Below are 13,478 nucleotides of genomic sequence, written 5' to 3' on the forward strand. Positions count from 1 at the left end.
GACAGTGTTGAAGGTTGAGCAAAGCATGCATGAAGATTGACGGATCACCCTGGATGATCTCTGCATGTTGGTTCCTGAGGTTTCCTGAAGCACCGCTCACAGAAAGTTAATGGAAACATTGAACTACCGGAAGGTGTATGCAAGATGGGTGCCATGCATACTGCCCGAGGACCACATGCGGCAATGAGTTGATGCTTCCCGTGCATTTCTAGACTGCCTGGCAGCCGAAAAGGACAATTTTCTGGATTCAGTTGACATGGGTGATGAAACCTGGGCATATACCACTTTACATCTGAGACCAAGCATCAATCATGCCAGTGGCGGCATCCTTCTTCGCTAAAGCCACGGAAATTCAAACAAACACAGTCTGTCGGTAAAGTCATGACAACCTTTTTTTGGGATCAGAAGGGGTATTGTTGGTCGACTTTATGCCCACTGGGACCACAATTAACGCTGACAGGTACTGTGAGACTCTCAAAAAAACTCAAATGGGCAGTTCAGAACCGGAGAAGAGGAATGTTCGTACACATTCCCCATGATAACACTTGCCCACACATCACTCGGGAAACTGTTGCTCTCCTGCAACAGTTTCAGTGGAACATAATCACCCACCCACCCTACAGTCCTGACATGGCACCCAGTGACTATCACCTGTTCCCTAGGTTAAAAGAACATTTGGCCGGAAAGCGATTCAGCTCCAACGATAAGGTGAAAGAAGAGGTTCATAACTTTCTGAACAGCATGGCGGTGAGCTGGTATGAAATGGGCATACAAAAACTGCCACAGCGTCTACAAAAATGCATCAACAGAAATGGTGATTATGTGGAAAAATAGCTAAATGTTCAAAGCTGTAAACTGATGTAAAGCACTGTAGAAATAAACAGGTCTATGTACATATAAAAAAATAGCAGACCTTACTTTTGGGATTACCCTTGTAGATTATTTATATACACTGTAAACAGTAATGTTCCTATCACACTTCCTTGGGGTACCCTGGAAATTACTTTTACATGTGTCAATTTTGTTCTGTTAAGATTACATGTACAGTTCTATCTGCAAGGAAGTCTAATACTCGGTAGGCTTGCATTTTTTTCACTAGATAGCAGTGTGTGATGGTGTCAAATACCTTCCCGAGGTCAAGGAACGTGGCATCAATCCGAGCGCCATTGCCTACAGTGCTACGGATCTTGTGAAGAAACAGAGCAAGCTGAGTTTTACAGGATCTCTGTTTATGGAATCCATGTTGATTTCTATAGAGGAAATTTTTGTTCTTCAAATATGTCATAATTATTGAACATAAAACATGTTCCATAACTCTATAATAAATTGACATCAATAAAAAATGTCGTGTGACTAGGGCCTCCCGTTGGGTAGACCGTTCGCCTGGTGCAAGTCTTTCGATTTGACGCCACGTCGGCGACTTGCGTGTCAATGGGGATGAAATGATGATGATTAGGACAACACAACACCCAGTCCCTGAGCGGAGAAAATCTTCGACCCAGCCGGGAATCGAACCCGGGCACTTAGGATTGACATTCTGTCGTGCTGACCAGTCAGCTACTGGGGGTGGACATTTACGTCAATGATACAGGCCTATAATTCTGTGCTTCTGTCCTACAACCTTTCTTGAAAACTGGGATGACCTACGCTTTTTTCAGTCCCTCGGTAGCTTTTGTTGCTCCAATCATCTACAATAAACTGCTGCTACATGGGGAGCACATTCTTTTGCATAATCTCTGTGGAATCTGACAGGTATCTTGTCTGACTGTGATGCCTTCCCACTACTAAGTAATTGTAGTTGCTTTTCTATTCCACAACCAGTTATCTCAATATCTGCCTTTTTGACATTCGTATAATGCTTCCATGGAGGGACCACATAATGATCTTCCACAGTGAAACAATTTCAGAAGATCGAATTCAGTATTTCAGCCTTGTCTTTGTTATCTTCTGTTTTGATGCCAGTACAGTCACTGAGTGATTGAATAGATGATTTCAAACCATTTATTGATTTTACATAAGATAAAGCCTCTTATGGTTTACAGTCAGATTAGCTGACAAAATTTTATGTTCAAAGTCACTGAATACTTGTCTTATTGCTTTCCTTATGCTCAATTTGACCTCTTTTGAATCTGTGATGGTGCTCTCTTTGTTTACGTAGTAGTTTTCTAATGTGGCTATTAAACTGCCGTGGGTCTTCCCCATCCATTAAGAACTTGCTCGGAACATACATGAATAACTAGCCAATCTGTCCATTTTATCAATGGAAAGAAAAGTTCAAAATAAAACAGATTTTAATGATATTATTAAGAATTTCAGTAAATAAGGCCACAGAAAGATGTACTGTAATAATATCAATAATAACTACTATCTTGTACTTAAGTTGTGAAATTAACTGATATTATAACTGTAAAAGCTTCGTTTCTCAACATTTAAAATAAGCAGTAATTTTCTCTTTCTATTCTTTATTTCTTTGCACTCTACTTGATGGTTGCTGTGCTAAATGATAATTCGTATTCAATGTTCCTCACCTATTTCTCTGATAAGTGTGCATGCTAAGGTCACTAGAACCTAGAGTATACACATAATAAACAGTCAATCTTTTTTGTAGGCCATTACATCTACAATATTCATTTCTTACAAAATGTATACTACAAATACATCAGTCAGACCATGACCTTCATTTAGTTATGCTGTCCCGGGCCTCCGCAGGGCTCAGTCCACTACCGGTCCAGAGAAGAGTGTTGGGAGCCCTGCTGTTCGTACAGTATACTAACGATCTTGCAGACAATATTAATAGTAAACCCAGATCTTTTGCAGATGAAGCAGTTACCTGTAATGATATTCTGTCAGACAAAAGCTGCACAAATAGTCGGTCACACCTTGATAAGATTTCAAAGTAGTGTCAGTGAATCATAGATGGAATCTGTCAACTCATACAAATACCTGGGTGTAACATTAAAAGACAGAACAATCACATGGGCTCAGTCATAGGTAAAGCAGGTGGCAGATTGCAGTTCAGAAGTAGAATACAATTAGTAGAATACAATTAGTTTACAAAGGAGACTGCATACAAAACACTCGTGTAACTGATCCCAGAATAATGTGCAAGTGACTGAACCCGTACCAACTAGGACTGACAAGGTATATTAAACATATACAGAGAAGAGCAGCACAAATGGTCACAAATTTGTTTGGCCTAGACCCAAAGGAGCTATTCACTAAAATGAATAGAATGGCCAAGGAATGACTTCTAAGGAATGGTCATTCACCGGTCACTGCAGTCACGGTCGGTTTCATTCACTTTTACCAGTCTCATTACTCAGTGTAGTTCCTCCGTTACTTATTCTTGACTCGGTCTTGTTCTTTTCTGTGTAGACACTCATTTTACATTCCAGTTCAACTTTTTTATAATTATATAACTTATATAAAAATTAAGTTGTATGTAAGACATGCATATTTTTCAGGCAGCAAAAAGTGAAATCCACTTATCTCTTCACCTTTTTTATCAGCTGTATACACATACTTACCACAAAGCATGCAGTTTATTTGTTTGACCAAGCAAATGAAGCAGTTACTGTAATTTAATCATTTTTTGATTGTAGTGCAAGCAATGTCACATAATACTTGTGATTTTTGATTTTCAAAATATAAAAAATGAGACTTAGGGAGGCTCTTACATTTTAAAGCTTGGCTGTTTCTTTGTGATACCCCCTAGTTCTGTTTCTTTACACAAAGGAATGGGATGTGTGTGATTTCAGCTCCGCATGCAATGGGGAAGGGGTGCCTCTCCATTCGAAAGATTGTAGAACAGCATAAAGTCATATTTACTTTTCACCTCGAAAAATATTGTTTTTAACAAAATGCTTTTTTACATTCAACTATAACACAACCTATAAGCATGCTATTTACAAAATGTATGAGGCAAATACAATGAGAGAATCACGTTTTATTCTAAGCATACTTCTTCTTCTTCTTCTTCTTCTTCTTCTTTTTTCCTGGAACCTTACTGAAATACTCAGACACAAACTGAAGTATATGTAGTTTCTGTTCCTTGGTTTTGGCACCTGTCTCAGCTTGATAATTTACAACCTTTAGTTTAGTAACCAGGTGTCAGCATTGGTGACACCTTCATTTGCAAACCACTGTGAAGACTGTCTTAAGGAACTAGTCACTCAAATCTCTTTAAGGGTAGTCTGATTTTATTAGAAACAAATTACTCAGTCCCATTAGTCATAATTTTTGGGATTTGATTGATTCCTTCTTGAATCTAGTTTTATCTGTTGGTTCTGCTTCAAAGTGAAGTTTAATGACTGTTTTCGCTTTTGATTCAGAAGATTAAGGCAACAAAACAGGGTACAGGAACCCACTTTTTGTAAACCAAATGCAAGGTACCAGTACCGATGAAGTGATATACATATATAAAGTTCTGAAAGACATCTGAAATCCAAATATAGTATCTGTTATTATAGGTTATCTGTCTTGAGCTGACTGCACTGTAATTAAAAAGGATTACAAATTACACCAGACACGTTTCGCTTTAATTTACAAAGCATCTTCTGTGGTATTCTGTAAATTTGATACACACATTTGTACATTTATTTTTTGATTCTTCTAGGTTAAAACAGCATTTTCTTTATAAATGATGTTTCTTTACATAATCTACTCACCCTTTCCCCTCTTGCTAGCAGTGGTTGGTGTCAACAGGCTTTATTTCACATCTGCAGTTTTTGGCATTTTGCATTATTTCCTCCACTGCACTATTTATAATTGACTTTCTTAGTTGTTTTTCAGTCATCACTGCCATAGTGTTTATGCCTATTCATTTGTTTTCATTCACATTGTGAGTGTTGCCAATCTATGAAATGATTTTGATTTTGTGTATGTGTGTGTGTGTGTGTGTGTGTGTGTGTGTGTGTGTGTGTGTGAGAGAGAGAGAGAGAGAGAGAGAGAGAGAGGAGAGAGAGATAGGGAGATGGAGAGTGTTAGTGAAATTGTCTTGTATGTAGGTAGTTGTCCTTTTTTTTTTTTTTTTTTTTTTTTTTTTTTTTTTTTTTTTTTGGGGGCGGGGGGGGGGGGGGGGGGGAGGAAAGATATGGATGGCCTGTGGCCTGGACAGTGATTATGGGATTACATTGCAGGCAGCTCAAGACAGATAACCTATAATAACAGATGTTAACAGCTGCTGCAGAAGATGGCCACACAAACAAACCAAATATAGTACCTCGGCTTCTGAAGTGGCACAGGATTGTGCTTCAACCTACATACTGATAAGGAAAATACCCCCAAATTGCAGTCTCTTCATGTGGTCATAATTTAACTTCATTATGGAACATAAACTTTTTGAATTCATAAATGGTTTTTCACTATCCACATTGCATGATCGATCCCACTGGAGAAAGGAAAGATATTCTAGGAACTGGTTCTCAGAGAAAAGAACTCACAGTTGATTAAAAAACTATCAATATTATCTTATGCCTGCAAGGTAAATACAAGAGATCTCTTTCCAAGATGCTTTCTATCGGTAGACATGAACCTCTAAAAGTGGTCCTATTTTATGCTGTTGTTACAGAAACTAATGTTTTAACTGAAAAGCCAGTCAACACGAGTCTCAGCGACAACTTTTTCCTGACCTTTTCTGTAGTAAGTTAAATGACCAAAATATGTCTAAAATCACCAACATTGAATTTATCTTTTAATTTGTTTTCAAATACATTTGAGTGTAAAATATATATTTTTAAGTAAATTAATACAAACATCACTTAGTACTGAATTCAAAATCCGTTTTTATCAGTCAACTATTGTACCAGTAGTATTATATGGATGTGAAGCTATTACATTCAGGAAAAAAGATGAAGAAAAACTGTTGATATTTGAAAGAAAAATACTAAGAAAAATATTTGGACCAATCTTCGATGAAAATGTCATGGAGTGGAGGATAAGGAAAAATGAAGAACTACGGGAGCTGTACAAACATAGTACCATTGTGGAAATGTTAAAGAAGAGAAGACTGAACTGGGCTGGTCATGTAGCAAGGATGCCGGAGAACAGACTACCCAAAATAGCATCCACTAAGAAATTAGAAGGAAAGGGAAGAAGAGGAAGACCTCGAATTAGGTGGATGGAGAATATCCGGGAAGATGCAGCTAGGATGGGCATCAACTCTGATTGGACAACAATTTCCCTGGATAGAAATAATTGGAAGAGGCTCGTAGAGCAGGTGTATGGTCGATACGGCCTTAGCCACGTGTAAAGTAAAGTAAAGTAAGTAATACAAATTTACTGAATTCTTGAATTTTATATTTGTTTCACTCTCATCTGCTACTTGAAGCCTGTGCTCTCTTTCTCAGATAACTGATGATTGATGCCATGCATGAACCTTGAGGCTTCTTGCAACAGATGACTAATAAAAAACAGGTTATCTTATTTGATTGTAAAGATCAAGATTTTAAAACCATTTAAGTGTGCTATATCATCAAGGGTTTGAAACAATAGTTTTGTTTCTTTTCACTCACATAGTTGCCCCCATTGCTGATACAAAGCTGCTAATTTTAATGCACTATTTCTCAGCTCCAGTGTTGGAGGTCATGCTTTTTCCAAATAAACCTTCACATAGAATGTATGGCACTTAAATTCGTAGGATGTGTCGGAGTAAAGCCCCTTGCGGAGTAAAAACATGTACCAAGTTTTTTAATTAACAGCCATCAATTCAGGAAGTGATCACCAGGTGACATATTTGTCTTATTGTAACTTATTGTTCCATGAAAGTTGGTCCTGGCAGGCTGCTCCAGAGGCGAAAAAATTAGGTAAGCTGAATTTTGAGCTTCTCTTTCATGTGGAAATACTTGTAGTTGCTCCAGCTGATTCCCAAAATGAACAATGGTGCATTTGTCAGAAAATGGCGAAATGGGGCAAATCCCTGAAGCTGTTTTGGGGTAAATCCTCCCAGCACCAACAATGTGATGATAATTCTTCAATGATAACCTCCAAAAAAGACAACATCCAACACAGACTGTGTGCTATTATTTCACATGAAGATATAATTCTGCTATTTAAAACAAAGATTTAGCAGAAACTTTCTGGTAAAGCATTGAAATCTGTGCTTCTACTGTTGACTCCTAATAAGAACAAATGGAAAAAGAATGTATGTAAAACTAAAAGCTTGCTGCTAACAAGGAAAAATATGCCAAATAAAGAAAAGGGTGTGCTACAGAAACAAAAGATGTAAGCTAAATTTCATTACATCAGTGCCAAAAAAGGATGAAAACATATCATTCCTTGAAGTCAGAAGAAGAGCATCAAACTTTAAGGAAAAATTGGAGGACCTAACAAAGTACACTATTTACTAGGTACCTACACAGTTTAGCGTCAGCAACTGAACTCTTTAAGGTGACCCTACTAATTCACCTTCCATGGAGAAGAAAGTATTATTTTTGTACAAGTGCTTTTAAGTTCAACTTTACCACACATTTCCATTCAATACTGGGTTGGTTAACTTAGCAACATTACAACAATGGTAGAAAGGGTTATTTCAAGTGTTTTTATTACGCAGTCATCCATTGTTATCTCAAATGGGGCAAAGATCAAATTGTGAGGCCTTACCCCATTTTGTGGTGCCAAAACCCTGTAATTTTGGTTTTAGCCAAGTTGTAAGTTGTAAATTAGTCCATAATTAATAATCAGACATAGCCGAAATTTGGATGCATTATAGCTAACAGTTACAACTTCAAAAATCTTTATTGATCACAACATTACAGAAACTGAAAACTGCATGGCATTATTCCCCCCTAGCTTACTTCATTTACACACCTGCACATTGTAGAAGAAAACTGTTAATGTTGGTTTTACAGATGACAATTTACTTCCAATTATTACATGCTTGTAATGCCCATGCAAGTATAAATGATTTTCCACAAATAAACTGAAATTGAAGACAATGTACTTGGGAACAATTACAAGCTTCCCTCAAAAATGAATGATGAATGGGGACATCTGCAGTGCATCATAAACTGGTTCCAGAATCCATATTTCTGTTCAGCCTGCTCTGGCTCCTCTATATCTGGTTTTTTTGGTCACTGGTCTCTCTTGTCAGCTGACTAATATGTTACTTTCTAAGGACATTTTCAGCTAAGGAGACTGAGGTAAACAAAATGTATACATAAGGTAACCACCAAATTTATCAAGCAGAAGTAATGCATACTTGACATTTTTCCTGGAAATTTATCTGAAATCCATGTAGCATGCACGATTACACAAAAAAGAAATTGTGAACAAGTAAAAGTGAAAGGCTCCCACAGAGGAATGATCTCCAGTGAACTAGTTCCCAAAGATGAATGAGTTTGGCCATCTTTAGTACCCTCTGCCACGTATTTCACAGTGTTTTCCCGGGTATAGACTATAGATGTCAATGTAGGAAGGTAAAGGTAATACTGCACACAATATTAATCTGCAGGAAAATTTAAAATCTTTTAATAAATAATACAGTCTTCAAAACAGAGGCCAGTTACAAGATCACTAGATACAGTTACAATGAAAAAGTAAAAACAGTTATTGACTATGAATTAACAGAAAACTTTTCTGGAGAAAAATAAGAGTTACAAATGTAATTACAAGTGAATGTGTGGGCAGTGATCACAGGCTTCTAGTTTGTCGTCATTGTGGCCTTCAGTTCAAAGACTGGTTTAATGTAGTTCTCCATGTTAATCTATCCTGTGCAAGCCTCATCATATCTGAAAAGCTACTGCAACCCACATCTATTTGAACCTGCTACTGTATTGCTGCCTGGTCTCCCTCAACAGTTTTTACCCTACACACTTCCCTCCATTACCAAATCAACAGTCACTCAATGCTTCACAATGTGCCTTATCAACGAATGCATTCTTTTTCTCAAGTTGTGCCTTCAATTTCTCTTCCCCCACCCCCCAATTCTAATTTAGCACCTCACCGTTAGTTGTTAAGTCTACCCGTCTAACCTTCAGCATCATTCTATAGCATCACATTTCACATGCTTCTATTCTCTTCTTGTCTCAACTGCTTAAAATCAAGTTTCATTTCAGTGCAAGCCTACACTGCAGACAAATATCTTCAGAAAAGACTGACTAACACTCAAATTGGTATCACATGATAACAAATTCCTCTTTTTTCAGATATTATTTTCTTGCTACCGACGGTCTGCATTTTATATCCTCTATACTTCACAGTTATTTTGCTGCCCAAGTAGCAAAATTTATCTATTGGTTTTAGTGTATCATTTCTCAATCCATTTCCCTCAGAATTAGATAATCTAACTACACTACACCCCATTAACCTTGTTTCACTTTTGTTGGTGTTCATCTTGTAACTTCTTTTCAATACATTCCATTAAACTGCTCTTTCAAGTCCTTTGCCATTTGTTACATAAGTACAATGTCACCAGCAAACCTCAAGATTTTTGTTTCCTCTCCCAAACTTACCTTCCTTCTACAAATTCCTCTCGGTTTCCTTCAAAGCTTGCTCAATGCACAGAGTGAATAATAGCCTCAGTGATAGGCTACAACCCCATCTCACGCCCTTCTCAAACACTGCTTCCCTCTCATATCCTTTGGTTCTCCTATCACGGTATCATATCTCCTATCTCATCTTCATTTACTTCTTCTTCCCTTTCTATAATTCATCTTCAAGGTCATTTCACTTGTATAGCACTTCTTTACATTCCTTCCATCTTTCAGTCTTTCCTTCTTTGCCCATATGAGCTCTTGACATTCATACAACTACATCTCTTGTCTCCAAAGGTCTCTTTAAATTTACTGTACACTGTATCTCTCTTTCTGCCAATGATGCATGCTTCTACAGCCTTTCACTTCTCCACTAGCTGTTTCTTCTTAGCCTTTTTCCACTTTCTGCCACTCTTATGTTTTAGACATCTGTAATCAGTTTTGGCTGCTTAGTGTGTTGCATTTTTTTGAGATCTATTAGTATCAAATATAAATTATATGGTGAAAAGTGCAACCGTGACACAAAGAATGCCAAGGAAAAGGAATGGAAGTTGAAACATGAGAGTAGGAGAGCCTTCCAAATTTGATAATGGAAAAAAGCCACAGAAAGAGATAGTAAACATTGAAGAAAAATGGAATATATTCAAAATATTAATATTCAGTTGTTCTAATTGTGGTATTGAAGCACACAGCCAAATAAAAGGTAAAATAAGGAAAAAGGAAGAAACCGATAGAAAAAAATTAATATTGTTAAGAACCAAAATGTGGCATTAAATAGCAAACATATAGAAAACAAAATGAAATAAAAAGTCTTGAGTCACAGGATGAGGTAGAAACAGCCAAATGATAGCAGTAATGGAAAGATAGGTAACTCAAGGTATGAAGGGTCATGAGGGGAAAAAATGGAAAAAAATGAAAAGTTCATATGGCTACATCCAAAACTTAACATGGACAGGAGAAGGATTCAGGGCATATTTTACAGCTTATTGGAAAGTATAAAATTTGAAAGAGAAGAGATAAAGGCCACAGAAACAGAAGAAGGAATTATCATCAGAGAGAGAAAAGAAATGTGAGAAGAGATGAAGATTTATTTTGAAAACTTGTTTAATAGGGAGAATGAAGAATACCACGAACCCAGAGCCACTGATTTATTTGAGGATGAATAACTACTCTGAAATAAATAAAAGGATGGAAATCTCATGGAGTTAATCATATGACAAAAGCAGAGGAGATCAACAGAATACAGTGGTTGCATCAAGTCATGGGAGTGATAAGAAGAGAAAAGTGAGGCACCTTGTGACTGGAAAAAGGGAATTATAATGCCAAATTTAAAAAGGGAAATAGTAAAAAGTGTACAAATTGTAAGGAGACCACTTTATTACTACACTGCATAAATATTTTAGAAACTTCCAGGAAAGAGGCTGGAGTTACCCTAAAATGTCAATTTGAAGGAAAACAGCACAGATGTAAGTCTAACAGCTGAACAATTGAACTTCTTTTTTCACTCTGGCAAATAACAGAAAAAAACTGGCATGTAGTAAAAAGACTTCATAGTAGCTAGTTTTGGAGAAGTTCTTGTTGTGGTCTTCAGTCCAGAGACTGGTTTGATGCAGCTCTCCATGCTACTCTATCCTGTGCAAGATTCTTCATCTCCCAGTACCTACTGCAGCCTACATCCTTCTGAATCTGCTTAGTGTATTCATCTCTTGGTCTCCCTCTATGATTTCTACCCTCCACGCTGCCCTCCAGTACCACATTGGTGATCCCTTGATGCCTCAGAACATGTCCTACCAACCGATCCCTTCTTCTAGTCAAGTTGTGCCACAAACTCCTCTTCTCCCCAATTCTATTCAATACCTCCTCATTAGTTATGTGATCTACCCATCTAATCTTCAGCATTCTTCTGTAACACCACATTTCGAAAACTTCTTTTCTCTTCTTCTCTAAACTATTTATCGTCCATGCTTCACTTCCATACAAATACTTTCAGAAACTACTTCCTGACACTTAAATCAATACTCGATGTTAACAAATTTCTCTTCTTCAGAAACGCTTCCCTTGCCATTGCCAGTTTACATTTTATATCCTCTCTACTTAGACCATCATCAGTTATTTTGCTCCCCAAATAGCAAAACTCCTTTACTACTTTAAATGTCTCATTTCCTAATCTAATTCCCTCAGCATCACCCGATTTAATTTGACTACATTCCATTATCCTCATTTTGCTTTTGTTGATGTTCATCTTATATCCTCCTTTCAATACGCTGTCCATTCCGTTCAACTGCTCTTCCAAGTCCTTTGCTGTCTCTGACAGAATTACAATGTCATCGGCGAACCTCAAAGTTTTTATTTCTTCTCCACGGATTTTAATACCTACTCCGAACTTTTCTTTTGTTTCCTTTACTGCTTGCTCAATATACAGATTGAATAACATTGGGGAGAGGCTACAACCCTGTCTCACTCCCTCACTGCTTCCCTTTCATGTCCCTCGACTCTTATAACTGCCATCTGCTTTCTGTACAAATTGTAAATAGCCTTTCGTTCCCTGTATTTTACCCCTGCCACCTTCAGAATTTGAAAGAGAGTATTCCAGTCAACATTGTCAAAAGCTTTCTCTAAGTATACAAATGCTAGAAACATAGGTTTGCCTTTCCTTAAGCTTGCTTCTAAGATAAGTCGTAGGTTCAGTATTGCCTCACGTGTTCCAACATTTCTACAGAATCCAAACTCATCTTCCCCGAGGTCAGCTTCTACTAGTTTTTCCATTCGTCTGTAAAGAATTCGCATTAGTATTTTGCAGCTGTGACTTATTAAACTGATAGTTCGGTAATTTTCACATCTGCCAACACCTGCTTTCTTTGGGATTGGAATTAAGATATTCTTCTTGAAGTCTGAGGGAATTTCGCCAGTCTCATAAATCTTGCTCACCAGATGGTAGAGTTTTGTTAGGCCTGGCTCTCCCAAGGCTGTCAGTAGTTCTAATGGAATGTTGTCTACTTCTGGGGCCTTGTTTTGGAGAAGGCATATGACAAAATGTTGATGTATAAAATATAGGACTACTGGTAAACACAGAATTTTTCCAATTCAGTAATTATAAAAATTCAGATACTGTGTGATAATTCTGAAAGCAGTGTACTAACAGGAAATGGAAAGTCAAAATGGTTATGAGCAAATATAGGTGTTATAGGTGTGCAAAAGGTCTGTTCCTGTTTTCCAATACTCTTTGTCACACTTGTAATGGTGCCACTCCATGTCCCCATGGTAAACAAATGCAACACCCTAGCACAAGAGCTGCTTACCAGCCTAATGGCTAGCATGGAAACACGTTGCAGAGCATGCAATGCTCCCCACGGTGCTCACACACCCTATTAAGAACCGTGGCCTACCTTAAGAATTACGGTGACTTCAGTGAAATTATTGAGTAAAAGTGCCATTTCTGTTTGTCTTATAGCATATTTCATTCAGTTACCTTCTGTACTATACCATAACAGTTCTTTCTATGTATCGTACAAGTTTTATTAAGCTATGTTATGTGACAGGGACCCATCATGCATTTGTTACTTTCATCATTAAGTTTTGCACACCAATGCGCATAAGAAGAAGCCTGCAAGTGGAAGTGACTGTGGAGGGAAAGACAAGTACAGAGGGCCAGAATTGCTTTGGTCATGAGAAACAGTTGCAGCCAAACTGAATTCCCAGTCATTACTCAGAAAGAATGTGCAAGGAAGATCAGTTGCATATCCGAGAAAGATGTTGCTGGATGATGTTAAAGAAGAGCTCAAAAGGAACCAAAGACATGAGGTGCTGTGGCAAGGGAGGAAATCTTCCATGGAAGGAACAGACAGATTTGAAAATATCTCACCTAGCTTACTGGAATGACCTTCAAATAAAAATACAAAATACACAAAATTCTCGTACCACAAGATTCACATTACAGTTGCTTTTATATTTAAAACTAATTTTTTTATTATGAAAATAGTACTAGGTATAAAATTGACAGTTGTTTCA

General features: G+C 37.4%; 1 protein-coding gene across 2 annotated transcripts in view; it reads right to left on the reverse strand.

Annotated features, from left to right (window-relative positions):
- Window positions 1–13,478, reverse strand: part of LOC124785009 (putative FERM domain-containing protein FRMD8P1) — a 343,120-nt gene that overhangs the window by 28,174 nt on the left and 301,468 nt on the right. The gene's annotated exons all lie outside the window — the stretch shown is intronic.

Source organism: Schistocerca piceifrons, chromosome 1 (genome assembly GCF_021461385.2).
Source record: "Schistocerca piceifrons isolate TAMUIC-IGC-003096 chromosome 1, iqSchPice1.1, whole genome shotgun sequence".
Taxonomy (NCBI): Eukaryota; Metazoa; Arthropoda; class Insecta; order Orthoptera; family Acrididae; genus Schistocerca; species Schistocerca piceifrons.